We start from the raw sequence: 20,000 nt of genomic DNA, 5'->3' as shown, positions 1-20,000 counted from the left end.
ATCGATCGATTGTGAGATTTATCAATCGAACTAAACCCATCCCGATTTGCAACGCGCTTACACAACAGTAAAGTGCGAGCAATCTCCGACTAAACTGTCAGACCGTGACGGAGTCTATCTCTGCATCTTCACAACTGCGGTGGATAAGAAGGGCCGTGCCATTATGTCACCATAGCAAGCGATGGTACCGAATAGTATTGTGCGTGAATCTCGCTTATTACCAAAGCAAACTATGTGTATCCCTGTTGTCAAACAAAACATTGTTGTGAACAATGGGATAAGTGAGCTGAAAAATGGCAAGACCGCTGGGAAGGACGATATCCCGGGCTTATATGCCCTATCTATAAGAAAGGTAATCGATTGGATTGTTGAAACTATCGAGGCATTACGTTGCGCAACTCCGCATACGAAGTGCTCTTTCGTATCCTGTTCTTCAGATTGAGACCGTTAACGCAATCCTTTGTTGGCGAATACCTAGTTTTCAAGTTCTCGACAGAGGCGTTCCACGACGGATCAAATTATTACCCTGCGACAGATCCTTGATAAGTTCCGGGAGTATAACTTGCAGTCCCACCATCTGATTGTAGATTTTAAGGCGGCGTACGATTCAGTGAAAAACGAGCTGTGGCAGATAATGCTGGAGCATTATGGAACTAATTGGGTTATTTCGTATGACGCTGGAGGGATCGGCATCATGCGTATGGATAGCTGGCGAGACATCAGCCGCGTTCGTAACGTTAGATGGACTAAAGCAGGGGGATGTGCTCTCTAACTTACTGTTCAACATCGCCCTTGCAGGTGCAGTGCGAAGAGCAAACGTGCAAAGAAACGTTATGTTCATCACGAGATCTACCTTGCTCGTTGGTTTTTCGGACGACATTGATATCATCGATATCGACCGTGGGACCGTGGAGGAGTCCTTCGTGCCTTTTTAGAGAGGAGCAGCGAGATTGAGACTTGTTATTAACTATACCCAAGCAAACTACATGGTAGCTGGTAGGAAGCGTGGGAGTTCCTGTGGTGTTGGTGCTGAGATGGAGATAGATGGGGAACCATTAGAAGTGGCCGATGAATTCGTTCATTTTGGTACGCTTGTGGCATGTGACAACAATATGAGTCGGGAAGTGGAACAACGAGTTGCAGTTGCAAACAGGGCCTTTTACGGGCTACGTAACCAGCTAAGGACCCGCAGCTTGCAACCTCGCACAAACGTAGCGTTGTATAAGACGCTAATACTCCCGGTGGCCTTTTACGGACATGTAGCATGGACGCTGAAGGAAGCTGATCGACGAGTGCTCGGAGTTTTTGAGCGTAAAACTCTGCGATCGATACTTGGCGGTAAATTGGAAGATGGAGTGTAGCGCAGACGAATCACGAGTTGTACCAGGTATACAAACATGCTGATATAGTAAAGGTAATAAAGCGGGACAGGCTTCAGTGGACTGAACAGGTATCCCGAATGCCTAACGAGAGAGCCACCGAAACTGTCTGTACTAGAGGACCAGGACTACAGATAGTTTCGGCGGCTAACTATCTTCAGTAAAGGACCAGGACCAGCCACAAAAGACAATCAGCAAGACTGTCGCAGTGACATTTCAGTACCCAGTGCCCTTCAGGCATACAGGAACCAGAAAAAAAGAGGACCAGGACGAAGCCGTCGACTCCGTGGTAGGCCTTGCACGCGGTGGAAGAAGATGCACGATCTGCTGGTGTATAAGGAGAATGGAGAACGGCTGCCCAAGACAGAAGAAGCTGGACATCCCTAGCTCGTTCGTCCCTAGACCGGTGAACCAACAAAGTAAAGTAAGTAAGTAAGTTAGGCGGCATGCATAAATTACGTAACGCTCATAGGGGTATACTTGAACGTTACGATTTTTTATATAAAGAAGAGGGGGAGGTAAGATCAGCGTTACGTAAAACAAAAACTCTGGAGAGACTCTCCAAAAACGAGCATTTTGATCAAACAAATTCTTCCACAGCGTAATTTTTGTGGAGGCGCGTTAGCGTTACGTTTCGTTACATATGGAGGGGTGGTCCAAAAATTGGTCGCCTTATTCATGCTACAATAAAATAAACCAAGTATATCGAATAGTATCGATTTTTTCCTCATCCGGCCAATGCCCAAAGAACTCTACTTTTTCGATAAAGAGTTGATATTCAACCGAAACATCGAAATTACGAAAATTACAGACGGTGTAAGATGCGCAATGGAAAAAAGCAATAAATATGGTAACCCTTCTACTTGAATTCTTTTTACTATTTATTCTACACCGTCTTTAAACAAGTCATACAGACTGAATAACCTATACATAAAATTTTAACTATTCCTAATTCTTTTTGAAAAAACGGTTTTTGACAACATAAAATCGCACATATCACCAATGTCGTTCAATGCACGGAGGCATGCGTCTAGTGAGTTATGATAACTATAGCAGGTCCGGTGGTGGGGAATAACTAGCAATGGTGTGTTACGGAGTCGTCGGGAGGGTGCATTGAAATGGACTTGTTCAAGTAGGGCAAGTCGAAGGTTCCGTTGATTAGGTCGAAGATGAACATTCTCTGCTGATTGAGGCGCCTATTTGACAAGGGCTCCAATTGAATAAGTTGGCATCGATCGGTGTAGGGCGTGAGGTTATTTGGATCGTTCCACGGGAGACCGCTTAAAGCAAATCGTAAGAAATTTTTTGTATCCGCTCTATTTTAAAAATCTGTGTCACTTGGAACGGGCACCAACTCCATAATACTGCGCACTAACGAGCAATATAGAATTTTGAGAGCATGAATATCAGTAAAATTGGAGGTGTGGCCAATGTGTTCGTTAAATTTAAGTTTTGAATCAATTGTGACTCCCAGGTCACAGATGGATTGTACTCGGTCGAGACACTCAGAACCCAGTAAATATCGATTTTCAACTGGATCGTTGCAGCGAGTGAAGGATATAATTTTGCATTTTTTGCAGTTAACACGCATGCCGTTGTTATCGCACCAAATCATCAGGATATTCAAATCTTCTTGCAACGCTACACAGTCTGCCAAGGATGAGATGACACGGAAGAGTTTCAAATCATCTGCGAAAGATAGATTTCTTTACGAGATCAGTGCATACAGATCATTAACGAATATGTTGAATAATAGGGGCCCGAGCACGCTGCCTTGAGGTACGCCGGATGCAATGTGGAAAATGTAAGAGTGGGCGGAGTTAACCAATACGTACGCAGAACGATTTGTTAGGTATGAGAATAACCACTCCATGATCCATTCTGGGAAACCCATCCGCCCCATCTTAGCAATGATTAAAACATGTGGCACAGTGTCGAAGGCCTTCGCAAAATCTATGTACGCAGAGGCAACTTGGCGTTTTGCTTCAACTTCTCTGGATAGTGTGGTTTACGAAGGCTCTGGCCACATTGTAATGTTTTTTTGTGCCAGGCCTTAGACGCGCCTATGCTTCTGTACTGGGTTGTATGTAACAGTTTGTTGGCTCTATTTCCATTTCGAACCCACTGTGGTTCCATAATACTGGTTGTTATTTTTCGGTCATGAAAAGACGTCGTCTTTCCATAGGCCTGTTTTGTGCGCATTGGACTCCAATCAAATATATTCAAAATACACTAGAGCATCAAATGCGTTATACCCAACGCACATGCGTTATACTGGTTTCAAACCTAATCAGTGAATGCTATAACTTCGCTCATAAATGTCTTGTTGCGTGCAAAGTTGTGTGTTTCGATGATACACAAATAATAACGTTTAGAACCAAGGGTCCCATGGTGTTGTCGTTCGCTACTACAAAGCGACTACGAACCTCCATTTCGAAGGTTAGGTATCGTAAAAATCTCAATTCTACTCAAAGTTATTAATGTTTTTCATCAAAAACATGCGTTTTTCATTTGTATGTCATTCTTTTTGAGGCAAACATAAAAAAATATCTTTAGGTCTCATTTTGAAGGGCATACTTGACTCTATAAATGGAGGAATTTTAAAATATATGTTTTTTTTTTTCAATTTGATTAAATTCAATTTAAAAACATGACAAAAATTTCAAAAATTTCTAATGATTTTAAATAATTTTATTAACATACGCATTAAAAAGCACGCAGATTTATTTTCCTGGTATTTTTTCTTATAATTAAAAATAATTACCTTCAATTTGATTCAAGAAGACTGAAAATCGATCAACTGGTTCAAAAGTTATGATTTTTTTTAAATTAAATAAATCGAACGCAGTCGTTTTCTTATGGTCACCCTATTTTGAAGTTGGTCAAAATCGAAGGGATGAATCTATGTTGAAAATAATCAAACCAGTATTTTTTCGTAGGGTTGTTAGGGGGACTAGCTTCGAAATAGAGTGACCATAAAAATGGCTGTATTCGATGTATTTTATTTCAAAAAATTCATAACTTTTGAATCAGTTGATCGATTCTCGATCTTTTTGAATCAAATTAAAGAACATTTTTTTCTTCTATCTACAAAGATAAAAAAATTAGATACTTGATCGCATCGAACATTTTGGTCACCCTAATTTTTGATAATTTTTCTATAAGCGCTTTATCTTATGTAACAACTTTGTAGAAGAAAGTTTTTCTCTAAAACATTGCTATAGAGCTCTAGACCCAAATTTCCCCCTAAATTTGGTTTCTGGACCATTGTGCAATGGGTTGGTAAAAACTAACGGCGAGAACTAGAATTTATTTAACATAACCCTTTTGCTTCGCATTCCCGCTTAGGTGTCACATTGTTTGAGGACATGGTCAGCACCGTTTTTAATTCTATCAAAATTGAGTTACTGAAATGTACCTCGAGTTAAGCAACTGCACTCATCGCAGGTCATTAATACGAATGCTCAGCAAAAAAAAATTCTTTAATTTTAGTTTCGTACAAAATACCTTTCATTCCGAACCACTGTGGAGCATCAATCCAACCACCGCCGATGGCAATGCATCAACGAAGGCGGAAGAATTAACGATTGCACTCTGATCTCAACTCTCACAATTAAACTTGTGGAACATTTGACTTCTTGTCGCCCTGGCAGATTCCCCGAAAAGTTCTAATGAATGCAGAAGCTGAAATTCTCTACCTGAGAGCTCAACTTTTCACACACTAGCAGGCGAATAATCAGTGCACAAAACAAAATAACAAAATAAAACGACAAAAGACTTATTCAAAAAGCAGAATGAATTCATCGTGGAACGACATCTGGTGGAGGAATTGGAAGCGGAAATGGAATGGAATTTAAAACTTTCACAACTGCACGCGTACTAAAAAACCAGTAGTGCACTGAATGACTTAAGGCTTTTCTCTGGGGTTTTTAACATCAAAAACCACCCTGACGCGAGTGAAATGAATTTTACGGGTTTTCCCCCTCCTACTACGAGAATTTGAATGGGTTGAAAGCAGCATGTACGTGAGCTTACTCCGGTCGAGGGTGAACCGCATGTTTGATCTCCGCTACTGGCGCGCACACAGTAAACTTAATCGTATCTCCAGTTAAAATAGAACTGAAAATTTAGAACAAAGCTTTTCTATGCTGCGCAAAGTTTTCCCTTCCGTGTGACAAGTGTGTTAACGTCTGAGAGTCGTAAAGTTCGATTATGTTCGTATTTCCTACGGATAGAGGCTTTGGGCTCAGGCAACCAAAGGAAAAATCAATTTGTGTTCTCTTTATACATGTGATAAAGTTTTCCTTTCATGTGGTTAATTCCATTTTACGGTAGAAAGCTAAGAAAAGAAAAACCGACCGCAGGCAGGGAGCAAAGCTAAGCTTATTTTCTTTGCTCTCTAATCATAGCCCCAAGCTGCAATCGTCGAGTTCCACTTGTTTTCCAGTGGTTCCCAAACAGGCTGGGGAAAATAACCAGCACGGAGACACCCAGAGGAGATTCGCAAAAACTACGCTTTTTGTGACTGCTCTTGTCCTGTCCTGGAGATGATGGGCCCGTTTAGAAAAAAATACCAACCAAATTTTTTCTCATAACGTTACCCATGCGAAAAGTTAAAAAACCGATAGCTTGTTGTCATTCTGTGCAGCTCCCCCAGGAGAAAAACTTTCACCCACTTTCAAGTAATTTATTATTCTCAACACACCTTTGATTTTCACTATTATCATCATGCAAAGCTTGTTGACAACATCGGGTAAGGGAAAAGACACGCGCATTCGACGAGAAAATAGTTCCAAAGGGGAAAACATCTCTAGCATGCTGATTTTGTTGATCTGGTTCTTTTTTGGTGTTGTGGTAACACTTGTTCATTGGGAAATAGAGACAACGCGACTTTTAGAAGCTGACGATTTTTAGAAGCTGGGTTGTTTAACTGAAATACATGTTAGAAAATATTTCTTGTTTTAAATGGTGTTATCATTATCAGCTTATGGAAGTCTGCTGACTTTTATTGGACATCTAAAGAGTTTAGCTCATTAGTGCAGAAGTTTCGCACAAAAGGAATATAGAAAAATGTTGTTTACGTCCATTAAACTTAAAATTGACTATTAAAAGTTAATGACATACGTTAAAAACCAATACAAAATATGGACTGGCCCATAATACTGGTTGACCCATAATACTGGGATGACGGCAGTAGTCAACACTGTTAGCATCAACATAACTTTCAAGGTGTTCAATTTCTCGTTTTGACAGTGTACACTTTTTTTAGAGCCGCAATGCTCAGTTGGGAATAAATCGATGATCCTTAAATAACATTTCTTCCGAATGTCAAAATAACTGTGCAGAATTTAAGTCCAATTGGTATCGGGCGGAAAGAAATCTACACATACTGAGGTACTATTGGTGCTACCTTCCTTAGAATCTTAGTTTCCCGAACATGAACGCTCCTTTGCTCTAGTAGAGCTGTTACCTAGTAAACATCTTTGAGCTTACCCTTCTTCTGGGGGTAGAAAAACTCAAGATGAGCTTAAATTTGACGTAAACTAGCCAACTTTTGCATTATTAATGAAGCCTTTTTCCTTCGTACCGTACTCGCAACTCGTGAGGATAACTTTCTTCTTCTGTGGGTATTCCCACCTAACCGGGGCCCGGTCGATCCGTTCCGGGTCTCAAGTGGCCGAATCACCGACCATTGTCCGGCGGTGGATGGCTGCCTTCGCCCTGTGTTGGTGTATCAGTGGGCCAGCAGTTTTCTCTGCCAATCATGGTCACTGCCGGTTGCTTTATTAGCTTTCATCAATCAGATAAACTTGGCGCTCAATTAGGGAAGAGTGTTGGGAAATTTATTAGTTTCACAGACGAAGCTGGCCTCCAGCGTGGGGTCCTACCGCTCGGTGCTGATGATGATGGTGATGTGATGATGGTGATGATGAGGCGGTCCGGACGGTTGGTTCATTTCATCAAGAATCACGCGGGGAATTTCATGGTTTGCACTCTATTCGAGTGCTCGAAAATCGAAAGCGGGTATTATTCACGGCTCCAGACCGGCAATAAAATACTTGTCGGTTAGGCGAGATTTATTGACCCGCCATCATGGTAGAGGTGCAAAACGCGCGATGTTCGAGCTGTGTTGAAGTATAATTTTTAATTGATTGAATTAAAACGCTTTGATGTTTTTTTTACTTACAGCTTTAAAACAGGTCACTGTTTGGTAAATACTGCAGATTTTGGCGGCTTTTTGTAGATCAAGCATAGGTACCTACTTTACATAGTGCACGGTCGGTTAACGTTCAAATGATTGACTTCCCGCTTCCGTTCGCTGTAGCGCAACACGCAGCCGACCGACGCATGCTATCGACGATTTTCATTTTGATAAATGGAGTTCATTGCGTGAGAAAAATCAGCTTGCGGAAAGATTCTCGCTGGCAGGGCAGCAGACCCGGGTTGGATTTGATTGGAAAAAAGGAAAAAAAGTGCTGCGTGGTCTGTCAGTTTCAAATGCTCGCACGACAGTGATCGATGGCTTTTCCCACTGGTTCTCCGATCCCCTTTCGCCCGACAAAGTTAGTCCTGGAGTGTGCTTCAGGTTAACAGGTGTCACTTTTGATTATATTCAGTCAATTAGATTTTACTTTCCACGAATTTTGTAACCACTTGAAAAAAAAGTGATTGCTGCTGTGATAAAATCGGCTGTAAAGTTCGTAGAAACAATTCAACGACCATTTAAGCTATATAGTAATATGTCCATTTTTCGTTTCGTCACATTTCTTTTATTTTTTAACTACTAACACTCAACCAGCTCACACATGTGACCGTAAACTTAGAGCAAACATAAATATCAAGCCGAAACAACCAGCGACCGAATAAAATCGCTTTTAAGGAAAACAAAAATTTACGCACACTGTGTGCGTGGAACGTTTCCTCTCACCACATGCTAACGCTAAATGGATGTTGTAGGCGGTTGAAAACATGTTTCAAAATTGATTTAGACGTTTATGTCTCTCGCTGGCCGATGCAAACGCACGTGTGCCGAACCTTCCGCGGCCACTGTCGAACGCGTGCAACAGCTGAGTAGCTTCTTCGCAGGGGAGAGCAACTGCTTTCACGGCTTTAAAATTTTAACGACCTTGCGTCACCTTTAAAGATTTTTCCCTCTCCCCTCCCAGGTTTCGTTTTCCCAGTGGAAATCATATATAACCTGACAAAGAACGAGCACGGAGGGACGCGGCGATGCTAAACTCTTGACATTTTCTACGTTTGCGTTGGGAGAGAGTAAAGAAAAGCTAGCGAGTGGAAATGAAGTCAAGCATCGTCGTCGTCGCTCGGGCGGGGCTGATTAAAACAGATATGCACGTTCCGTTAAGTGGAAATGTTTATGGTAACAAAGGCTTCCCAAAGCGAAGGTTTCGAAACGTGAATCAAACAGATTAGAATGTTTTTCCTTTTTTTGCTGTCAAGTGCCATTTGTGCATCTTGATAGTCACCGCTTTTATGGTTCAAAGGCTGAACCTTTGTTTTAACATAAATCGTTGAGCGTTTGTTAAACCACCTGATGTTTAACCCGTAAAGACCCGGGACGGAACTTTTTTTTAGAAAATGGTCGTTCTCAGCGATGCTGCGGCCGATTTGAGTAAACTCGGAATATTATTCAAGGGGAATAGTTGCTCTAAGTTTTAGTAAGGGTGCCACCCCTCTGAACCCCTCCCAGTTTATGTGAGACCCAAATATGTCTGTGCCTTTTTTTGTTTTTTCCTACTGATTGAACAAACGCATGGATTTATCATACGTATCAAATGTCCTTTGCATCAAATCATGTCGAGTAGATGAAATACGATTAACAAAAGTAAATTTTGAAGTTATCAAATTATTTCAGTGCAAAATCACATAACTACGTATTTTCATAGAAAGTCAAAAAAGATGTTCTACTGAGGGAGATTGTAGCTGTGTCCTTCAAGTTTTCTACTCTACATTTTTAGAATTAGGTCTTCTAAGTCCAAATATGTTAAAAGATTCATTCTAGCATATACAGATTTTGAGAAAAACAAGTTTGAATTCACTAAAGTACGAATTTCCATGGAAATTCGATTTTCTCAGTCTCTCACAGTAGGTTTCTATTTTGTTTTTCCATTTTTCAACTTTGCATTTCTAGAAAAAGGTCTCCTGAATTCAAATATGGCGAAAGATTTATTCTAGCATGAACAGATTTTGAGAAAAACAAGTTTGAATTCACTGAAGTACGAATTTTCATGGAAATTCGATTTTCTCAGTCTCTCACAGTAGGTCTCTATTTTGTTTTTCCATTTTTCAACTTTACATTTTTAGAAAAAGGTCTCCTGAATTCAAATATGGCGAAAGATTTATTCTAGCATGAACAGATTTTGAGAAAAACAAGTTTGAATTCACTAAAGTACGAATTTTCATGGAAATTCGATTTTCTCAGTCTCTCACAGTAGGTTTCTATTTTGTTTTTCCATTTTTCAACTTTGCATTTCTAGAAAAAGGTCTCCTGAATTCAAATATGGCAAAAGATTTATTCTAGCATGAACAGATTTTGAGAAAAACAAGTTTGAATTCACTAAAGTACGAATTTTCATGGAAATTTGATTTTCTCAGTCTCTCACAGTAGATTTTTGTTTTATTTTTCCATTTTTTAACTTTGCATTTTTATAAAAGGTCTCCTGAATCCAAATATGGCGAAAGATTTATTCTAGCATGAACTGATTTTGAGAAAAACGAGTTTGAACTCACTAAGGTACTAAGGTACTCACTAAGGTACACTAAGGTACACACTAACACAAACGTTTTGCGGTGCCAGTGCTCACATCGATTTTTTTTATCTTCGTTGGTTTGGTTAGTTATTCGTAGTTCCGACCGTAGTCTCCGTATAAATTGTCCAAGAAAACAAAAAAAAAACTCTATCGTCCGCTTTATTTACTCTAAAGACTAATCACAAGCCACGTGACTCTTTTTTTTTGTTTTAAAACTTGAAAGGCTTTAATTTTTTTTTTCAGTTCGTATATTTCTAAACCAACCCGAGATTCCGTATGGTTTATAAATATACGAATTCTGCTCTATGCTATGAACCAAAACTTTGATACCGAGTTGCTGGTATCTAGTTAGATACAGATATAATTACTTGTCTAAGACGTACATACTTTGATAATTTTAACCATGTTTCACTCAAAATCTGTTCATGCTAGAATAAATCTTTCGCCATATTTGGATTCAGGAGACCTTTTTCTAACAATGCAAAGTTGAAAAATGGAAAAACAAAATAGAAACCTACTGTGAGAGACTGAGAAAATCGAATTTCCATGAAAATTCGTACTTTAGTGAATTCAAACTTGTTTTTTTCAAAATCTGTTCATGCTAGAATAAATCTTTCGCCATATTTGAATACAGGAGACCTTTTTCTAAAAATGTAAAGTTGAAAAATGGAAAAACAAAATAGAAACCTACTGTGAGAGACTGAGAAAATCGAATTTCCATGAAAATTCGTACTTTAATGAATTCAAACTTGTTTTTCTCAAAATCTGTTCATGCTAGAATAAATCTTTCGCCATATTTGAATTCAGGAGACCTTTTTCTAAAAATGTAAAGTTGAAAAATGGAAAAACAAAATAGAAACCTACTGTGAGAGACTGAGAAAATCGAATTTCCATGAAAATTCGTACTTTAGTGAATTCAAACTTGTTTTTCTCAAAATCTGTTCATGCTAGAATAAATCTTTCGCCATATTTGAATTCAGGAGACCTTTTTCTAAAAATGTAAAGTTGAAAAATGGAAAAACAAAATAGAAACCTACTGTGAGAGACTGAGAAAATCGAATTTCCATGAAAATTCGTACTTTAGTGAATTCAAACTTGTTTTTTTCAAAATCTGTTCATGCTAGAATAAATCTTTCGCCATATTTGAATTCAGGAGACCTTTTTCTAGAAATGCAAAGTTGAAAAATGGAAAAACAAAATAGAAACCTACTGTGAGAGACTGAGAAAATCGAATTTCCATGAAAATTCGTACTTTAGTGAATTCAAACTTATTTTTCTCAAAATCTGTATATGCTAGAATGAATCTTTTAACATATTTGGACTTAGAAGACCTAATTCTAAAAATGTAGGGTAGAAAACTTGAAGGACACAGCTACAATCTCCCTCAGTAGAACATCTTTTTTGACTTTCTATGAAAATACGTAGTTATGTGATTTTGCACTGAAATAATTTGATAACTTCAAAATTTACTTTTGTTAATCGTATTTCATCTACTCGACATGATTTGATGCAAAGGACATTTGATACGTATGATAAATCCATGCGTTTGTTCAATCAGTAGGAAAAAATAAAAAAAGGCACAGACATATTTGGGTCTCACATAAACTGGGAGGGGTTCAGAGGGGTGGCACCCTTACTAAAACTTAGAGCAACTATTCCCCTTGAATAATATTCCGAGTTTACTCAAATCGGCCGCAGCATCGCTGAGAACGACCATTTTCTAAAAAAAAGTTCCGTCCCGGGTCTTTATGGGTTAAGGCATTTTTTTTGTAAAGTAAAATAAATCGTGTGATTTAATTAGGAATGCCGGTATAATTTTCACCAGCGAAACATTTGTGGCTTGTAATTACAACAAGAATATTATAGATGATGACAAAAAATATGATATTAACTCAATTACCATTATTTATTTCGATCATACAAATGAACAGCATCGTATCACGTTTCAAGAGAAATCTAATAAACTTTCACGAAGACATGGATTTTCAACTATCTGAGGCTCTGAATCAGATTCAGTAAAGTTCTCTCGTCCATTTTCTATTTATGAGCAATTCTCGCTGAAACCGCCCCACTGGTGAAGAAATGGATATAAAAATCGGTTAATTCGACTGCAGATATTTTAAGAAAAGTCTTTGTGTTTTACAAATAAGAAAAGCATCCATCCATTTCGATAACTACCTCAACCCTATTCTATATCTATAATGTAGAGGTTCAAGATTCCAAGTAAAAATTTCTATCCTGGACTGGTTAGGTTGAATGAAAAACAAATATTTCCGTAATTTCTAAGGTAAACTCCAACAATAATAATAATCCAATGGCATCTCAAATCGATTTCCGGACTGATGCAAACATTCTTGTTTCGGAAAAAACGATATTAGATAGTTTACCGGAAATGGTATCTGGAGCTGATTTCCGGACTCCGGATGGATGCGTAGCTAACTATTCAACCGATTGCTGCAAAAACGAACACCAACCTTCGTTGAATATCGAACTCATCGAATGTAGAGGTGAATTTTGAAGATTTTCTGTTCTACCTAATGGATGACGGGGAAAACCAGTTCTGGATCTCAAACCTGGCTTGGGAACTAACGTTAAGTTGCTCCAACAATTAACTACACTGAGTCTCAGATGAATGGGTTTGGGCAGCAAAAATAGTTTTCGAAACTTTTCGTCTTTTCCCAAACGTCATAACACCCAGCAATTTAAAACGAGCTTCATAGGCTATTCTGAAGGATTCAGCCATCGTAGGTTCCTCAGAGCGTACCAAACAAACTTCCGTTGAATTCTTTTAATTCTTCTAATCCAAACTGCGTGATACGGTGACCAACTGACAACAGAGGACTCCAAGTGAGACCGTACCAACGTAAAACATAGTGATCGACGGCATAGCGGATCATCGACGTCCTGGGCGATTTCAAATAGGTATCCGAGTTTTCGATTTGCTTCACCAATCACAAACTGCTGATGCTATCGAGAGGTTAGTTCAGAGTCAAGATGAAAAACTTCCACACGCTCCAACGTATGATCAGCGATCGTGGATTGAAGCGACTTATGTTGAAACAAAATGTTTAGGCACTTCTCAACACTAAGGGTCATTCGGTTGACATTATACTACGTAGCAAATTGGGTCAAACAATACTGTAAATGTCGTAATCTGCTTCGATATACATTCTGAAATCATCAGCATACACGAGCTAACAAATTCCGGCGAACAGGTTCGTAGCATCTTTAAGGAATAAAATAAACAGGATTGGCCCGAGATTGCTTCCTTGGGGCACACCGGAATAGTTAGTAAAATTCTGTGACAAAGATGTGCCAATATTGACCTACCATGTACTCTGTTTTAGGTAAGATTCCAGCCAGCCACAGAGGCGAACAGAAATACCAAGCTGTTTGAACGTTTTGAGAGCAATGTTGTGTTTGAAATAACTCGAAGCAGCCTTTAGATCTCTATCAATTACAGGTTGATGTACCTCGGAATATTTCGTCAATACTCATACATGTGAGCTCCATGAGATTTGTGTCAACTGATCTCCATGCATAAATCCATGTTGCTGTGTTGACTATGACAGATAAACATAATGGAATCGCTAACTCAAGTATTTTAGAGACAGCACAAAGGGACGGTGGCTAGCGCTTCGATTCTACTAACGCACTAAGTCCATGCGGGGATTCAAACATACGACAACCAATCAGCTTCGTTCTTCGAGACCAACTGTTTGATTAGGAGTTAGGATTTAAAAAGAACAAATTCATTGTTGCTGACACCTCCCCCCTCTTCTTTTCCAACGCTGCTGAGATAGATAAAATTTGGAACCTTTGAAGCCTACGCTGCTTTAGACCTGGATTTAAGGCTTTGCAGTCTCTGTTAAAAATTTAAAATGGCAATTTTTCACATCTGACGTTGAGGCACAAGCCAAAATATTGTACCGTACACTAATCCCACAAGTGCTTCCACTATTGGAATGTTTCCACAGCAACACAACCGTTAACCACCGAACTGACGTCAATAGAATCAACTGTACACATGCTGGATTGCTACATCAAGTGGAAGCAATACAAAACTGCGACAAATCACCAACACTTTACGGCTAAACACAACCGGACACTATCAACAACCCAACTCTCAACCAATAGTCTCTCAACTCTCGTAGAATAATCTGTGCTCAACTTTTCTCACCAATGTTTTATGGTTTAGGTAACAGCTTTCCCTTAAAACATACAAACAGCGAACACAGACATAATAAAAGTGACACCAAAAATAATTAAATATTGGAAACTACGACTAAATAAAAACAATAACCAAAAAAAAATTCCATCAATAGCCCGCAAAGATCATGCGATAAATAGAAAACAAGTGAACACGAGCCATAATTTTTGTAGAATATTTGTCCAATTAATTAAATCATTATAGAATTCTTTAGGAAAAGGCCACAACCTACGGCCGAAACGTCGAATCTGAAGAAAATTGTCGTTCTAGATTACTTACAGAGACTGCAAAGCCCAAAATCCAAATCTCAAATAACCAACAGAGTTCACTATAGCGTTTAGGTTACATTTTATTAACGCTTGGTTAAGCGGATTTAAAATCATTAAAGAATGCCATTGCTCACCCTTAACTACTCCTTTTATCCCTGCAACACCAATCAGTTACAGAAAAGTCTGTAATGACACGATGAATCGTAAAAATACACCTTATAAAAAGCACCTTTCATATAAAACTGCAAGGTTATTGTCTACGATGTTTTCAAGTTTGCAGCGCACAAATTGGCCCCCTTCCCCTCTCCCACGCTTATGAAAGAGAGCAGAACTAATACATTTGTGACACTCCTCGTACTCGAAAACTATAATGTACAAATTTTCGCGGTAATCCTTTCAGTAGTTTTAGGGGCGGACAGACAGATTCGTATTTATTGATATAGATAAAAACTGAAGTCTTTTTTACGCGAGGATACGTAGCGTATAAAAAAACCACATAAATTCTAAAATCTACGTGAAAATAACCTTCAATTACTGAAGGTTTTTAATCGATCCTGTTAAATACTTTCGAATAAAAAAATTAGGAGTAATTTTCTTCCGCCTGTGAATCGAGCTAAAAATCAAAAAAAATATTAAAAATTTAAGCCAAATCAGTGAATATTCATTAATTGGATTAAGTAAACTTATCTGACACTCTAAATAAGCGATCCGAAAATGAATATCCATCGTGAAAAAGCCGACTTTTCTCCATCGTAAATAAAAAACGACTTTTCTGAGAAATTCTCGTGGAAAATCGCGTAAATTCCGAAATCCGCGTAAAAAGCGTGAATAAAAGGCTTTAGTGTATGTATTAATAATTTTTACATTTTCGAGTGCAATTTTACTCCAACATTGCACCTCCTAATTTTCTTTCAGTAGGAAATAGGAAACGAAACATCAAAGATGTTTAAATGGACCTATGGTGAAAATTGTTCAACTTTGCATAGAACCAATCGTGATTTTTGACGTAGGATTACGTCCCACTTTAGTAGAGTGGCACACTGTAGAAACTTTCTTAAAATTCATATTATGTTACTGCCACTGAACGAATTTTAAACGCCAATCGAAAGGTGAAGGTTACCCCAAACTTATAGTATACTAGTTGACACATCTTTTCAGCAGTAGTTGAACGGTTATGGCTTCAAACAAATGGCCTACTTTGAATTTTAAAAGCACAAGATTCGGAAATAGAAATGGCTATTTTATCTTCACTGCGGTGAAGCAAACATAAAATAGCCATTTCACAGTGAATGCTATATCTATTTCCGAGTCTTGTGCTTTTTTAAATACTAAGTGGTGGCTCGAAGTCATCCATTCGTGACTTCAACACTTTTCATTTCAAAGTTGATTTTGAATTAAATGATTTTTGGGTTTAGTTTCGCAGCGTGCAACCAATCGCCAGCTATCATGTGTAGCTGAGAACAAGATGACATAGTGTAGAATCGTACGTGTCATGTGCCGATTCTGATGTTTGTATTGCTACTTCACTGAACAGATTACTAGTGTCTTAATCGATTGGTAAAGCTTTCTTAAAACTTTTGGTATAATAATAGCACAACTTTTCGGTTGCTAACCAGTAAAAAAACGTACTAAAATCAGTTGAAGAAATAGTTATTAACTAATTACGATGTTAGGTTGCAAACCAGTGAAAAAAAGTACTTAAATCAGTTGAAGAAGTAGTTATTAACTAGTTACGATGTTTATTTTAGACATGTGTTGTAAAAGGGGCTGCAGAGTATACTCGGAAAGTTGGTAGACGGATCGGTGAACCAGTTGGAGTGGACCTGAACTAGCAGTGGAAGCATATCCATGATGCGATCAGCGAAACAGCGCGAGGAGTGATAGGCATGACAACGTGGTTCGATGCTGAATGTCTAGAGGTGACGAACCGAGCCTACGCCAACACGTTAGTAGCAGCAGATCGGATGACACGTCACATGCGGGAGAAATACTGGGAGGCAAGAGCTGTCGAAAAGAGGTTTCACCGCTGAAAGAAACGTGAGCACTACTATCTATAGAACGATCAACGAAATCAGGAACCAGACCGTGCCAGTACCTTCCATGTATAATGACAGGGAGGGGAACCTGATTACCGATAAATCTCAGGTGGCCAGACGTCGGAAGCAACATTTTAAAGTGGTGTTGAACGGTGAGAAGGTAGGAGAGTCGTCGAGGGGAAAAGGATAGAAATTGGGGAGGACGGACAAGCTGTGGACCCACCAATATTGGACGAAGAATGCTTGCAAAGAGCTAAAGATCCACAAAGCCGCTGGGAAGGACGGCTTACCGGCCGAGCTTTTCAAAGTTGGGAGCGAGCGGCGCTGTAGTGCAATTCACCAGATTATCCTAAGGGTATGGTCTGAAGAAAACTACCTACGAACCGGATGGAAGGACTCATATGCCCTATCTACAAGCAGGGACATAAACTCGACTGTAGTAATTATCGAGGCATAATCCTCCTCAATTCCGCTTATAAAATTCTCTCCCGTATCCTGTTCCAGTGACGGAGGCCATTGCAGAAAGCCTTTGTTGGAGAATACCAATGCGGTTTTCGAGTGGGGTGATCTACAACGGACCAGATGCTTACCTTTAGACAGATTATCAACAAGTTTCGAGAACACAGCTTGCAGACGCATCATCTGTTTATTGACTTTAAGGCGGCCTACGACACAGTAAAACGCAACGAGCTGTGGCAAATAATGCTAGAACATGGTTTCCCAACAAAACTGATTAAACTGTTACGTGCGACGCTTGACGGTTTCACATCATGCGTCAGGACAGTGGGCGAATTTTCAGACGCGTTTGTGACGTTAGATGGTTTGAAGCAAGGTGACGGGCTCAGGTATTCGCTGTTTAACATAGCTTTGGAAGGTGCAATACGAAGGGCAGGTGTGCAGAGGAGCGGCACCTTCATCACTAAGTCTAACATGCTTCTAGGCTTTAATTGGTGTTAACCGTTGTTGAGAAGGCCTTTACGGCTCTCGAAAGGAAAACTGCGAGAACTGGACTCACCATAAACACTGCCAAAAATAAGTACATGGTGGCTGGCAGAGAGCGTGGTAGTTCTGCGAGTGTTAGTGCTGCGGAGGAGATGGATGGGGATACCTTCGAAGTGGTCGACGAGTTTGTTTATCTTGGTACTCTCGTGACATGTGACAACGAGGTGAGCAGCGAGGTGAAGAGACGAATTGCGGGGGCAAAAAGGGCTTATTACGGATTGCGTAGCCATCTTAGGTCCCGTAGCCTACAGATCCGTACGAAATTTGCGCTCCAGAAGACTCTGTGGTCCCTGTGGCTCTGTGGTTAGCGATGTCGGTCAGCTAGCTCTCTTACACGGTTGTGATATCGGGTTCGATTCCCGATCGAGTCGAGGATTTTTTCAAGCTGAACATTTTCTCGACTCAGCACTGAGGCACGGTGTCTCGTTGTACTTATCCTACACATGCAAAATGTGCCAAAAAAAAAAACAATATCGATAACGAATTCTCTCAACTAATCTAAGTTGCGATATTGTTTTTTAGGACTCTGATCTCCCAGTTGGTCTCGAGGTACGATGTTGGTCTAACAAGCCAGTCGTCGTAGGTTCGAGTCCCGGCTCAGAAGAGACTATAAGTGTCAGTAGGATCATAGCGCTAGCCCCGCAATTGTCCTGTACACTAAACAGTCGGCTGCGAAGTCTGTGTATAAATAAACAGAAGGTCGAGTTCCGAATCGGAATGTAGCACCAAGGTTTTGCATTGCTTTTAGGACTCTGATCCTCCCGATGGCGCTCTACGGACATGGATCGTGGACGTGGAAGGATGCTGATCGACTAGCGCTTGGGGTCTTCGAGCGTAGAATCCTGCGATCAATACTCGGAGGCAAACTAGAGAAAGGGGTGTGACGCAAGCGCATGAATCACAAGCTGTACGAAGTATACAAACACGCTGATATTGTCAAGCTGATGAAACACGGCAGGTTACAGTGGGCTGGCCACGTAGCACGAATGGCGGATAAGCGACCGGCAAAGATAATATTTAGCAGAGAACCGGATAGAGGCAAATGACTTTGAGGCAGATCTTGCACGCGTTGGATGTGTGCTGTCGACGAGGATGCCAGAGCAGCGAGTGTAAGAGGAGACTGGAGAATAGCAGCCCAAGACCGAGTTTTAAGGAGACGTATAATGGATTCGGCATAGGATCTCAACGATATGTTGCCATAAAAGTAAAATAAAGTAAGTAAGTTGTAAAAGGTTTCACCTTTTTTTACAAGTTATGTCGATGATGAGTGATCAACAAGCTGTGGAGCCACCAACACAGGAGGAGGTGAAAGAGACGATTAGTGAGCTGAAAAACGGCAAGGCCGCTGGGAAGGACGGTATCCCGGCCGAACTACTAGAATCGGGAAGCGAGCAGTACTATGCGATCCACCAGATAATACTAAGCATCTGGGCGGATGAACAAATGCCGAACGACTGGTTGGAAGGCCTCATGCTCGATTCATGAGAAGAGTAATCGATTGGATTGTTGCAACTTTCGAGGCATTACGTTGCTTAACTCGGCATATAAAGTGCTCTCTCGTATCCTGTTCTTCAGATTGAGATCGTTAACGGAATCCTTTGTTGGCGAATACCAGGCTGGTTTTCGACAGGGGCGTTCCACGACGGATCAAATTTTGGAGGATGCCTCCGTGCCTTTCAAGAGGGAAGCTGCGAGATTGGGACTTGTCATTAACTCTATCCAAACAAAGAACATAGTAGCTGGCAGGTAGCGTGGGAGTTCCTGTTGTGTTGGTGCGGAGGTGGAGATAGTTGAGGAACGATTTCAAATGGTTGATAAATGGGTTTATCTTGGTACGCTTGTGACATGTGACAACGATACGAGCCGCGAAGTGAAACGACGAGTTGCAGCTTCAAACAGGGCCTTCTACGGACTACGTCCCCAGCTAAGGATCCGCAGTTTGCAAACTCGCACTAAACTAGCGCTGTATAAGACGCTGATACCCCCAGTGGCCCTTTACGGAAATGAAGCATGGACGCTGAAGGAAGCTGATCGACGATGGCTCGGAGTTTTTGAGCGTAAGGCTCTACGGTCGATACTTAGCGGTAAATTGGAATATGAAGTGGGGCGCAGACGCATGAATCACGAGTAGACAAATATTCTGATATAGTGAAGGTAATACAGCGGGGCAGGCTGCAGTGGGCTGGACATGTAGCCAGAATGCCTGACGAGAGAGCCAAAACTATCTTCATTAGCGAGCCACGAAGAGGCCGTCGACTCCGTGGTAGGCCTCATACGCGGAAGATGTGCGCGGTAGAAGAAGATGCACGATCTGCTGGTGTATGAGGAGACTGGAG

The 20,000-nt window shown here is 40.3% G+C and overlaps 1 protein-coding gene across 13 annotated transcripts in view; it reads right to left on the bottom strand.

Annotated features, from left to right (window-relative positions):
- The window catches only part of LOC129731818 (contactin-3), a 485,474-nt gene that overhangs the window by 236,896 nt on the left and 228,578 nt on the right, over positions 1–20,000 (bottom strand). The window lies entirely within an intron of this gene.

Source organism: Wyeomyia smithii, chromosome 1, assembly GCF_029784165.1.
Source record: "Wyeomyia smithii strain HCP4-BCI-WySm-NY-G18 chromosome 1, ASM2978416v1, whole genome shotgun sequence".
NCBI lineage: Eukaryota > Metazoa > Arthropoda > Insecta > Diptera > Culicidae > Wyeomyia > Wyeomyia smithii.
The sequence above is the reverse complement of the archived record's forward strand: the minus strand, read 5'-3'. Positions and strand labels throughout refer to the sequence as shown.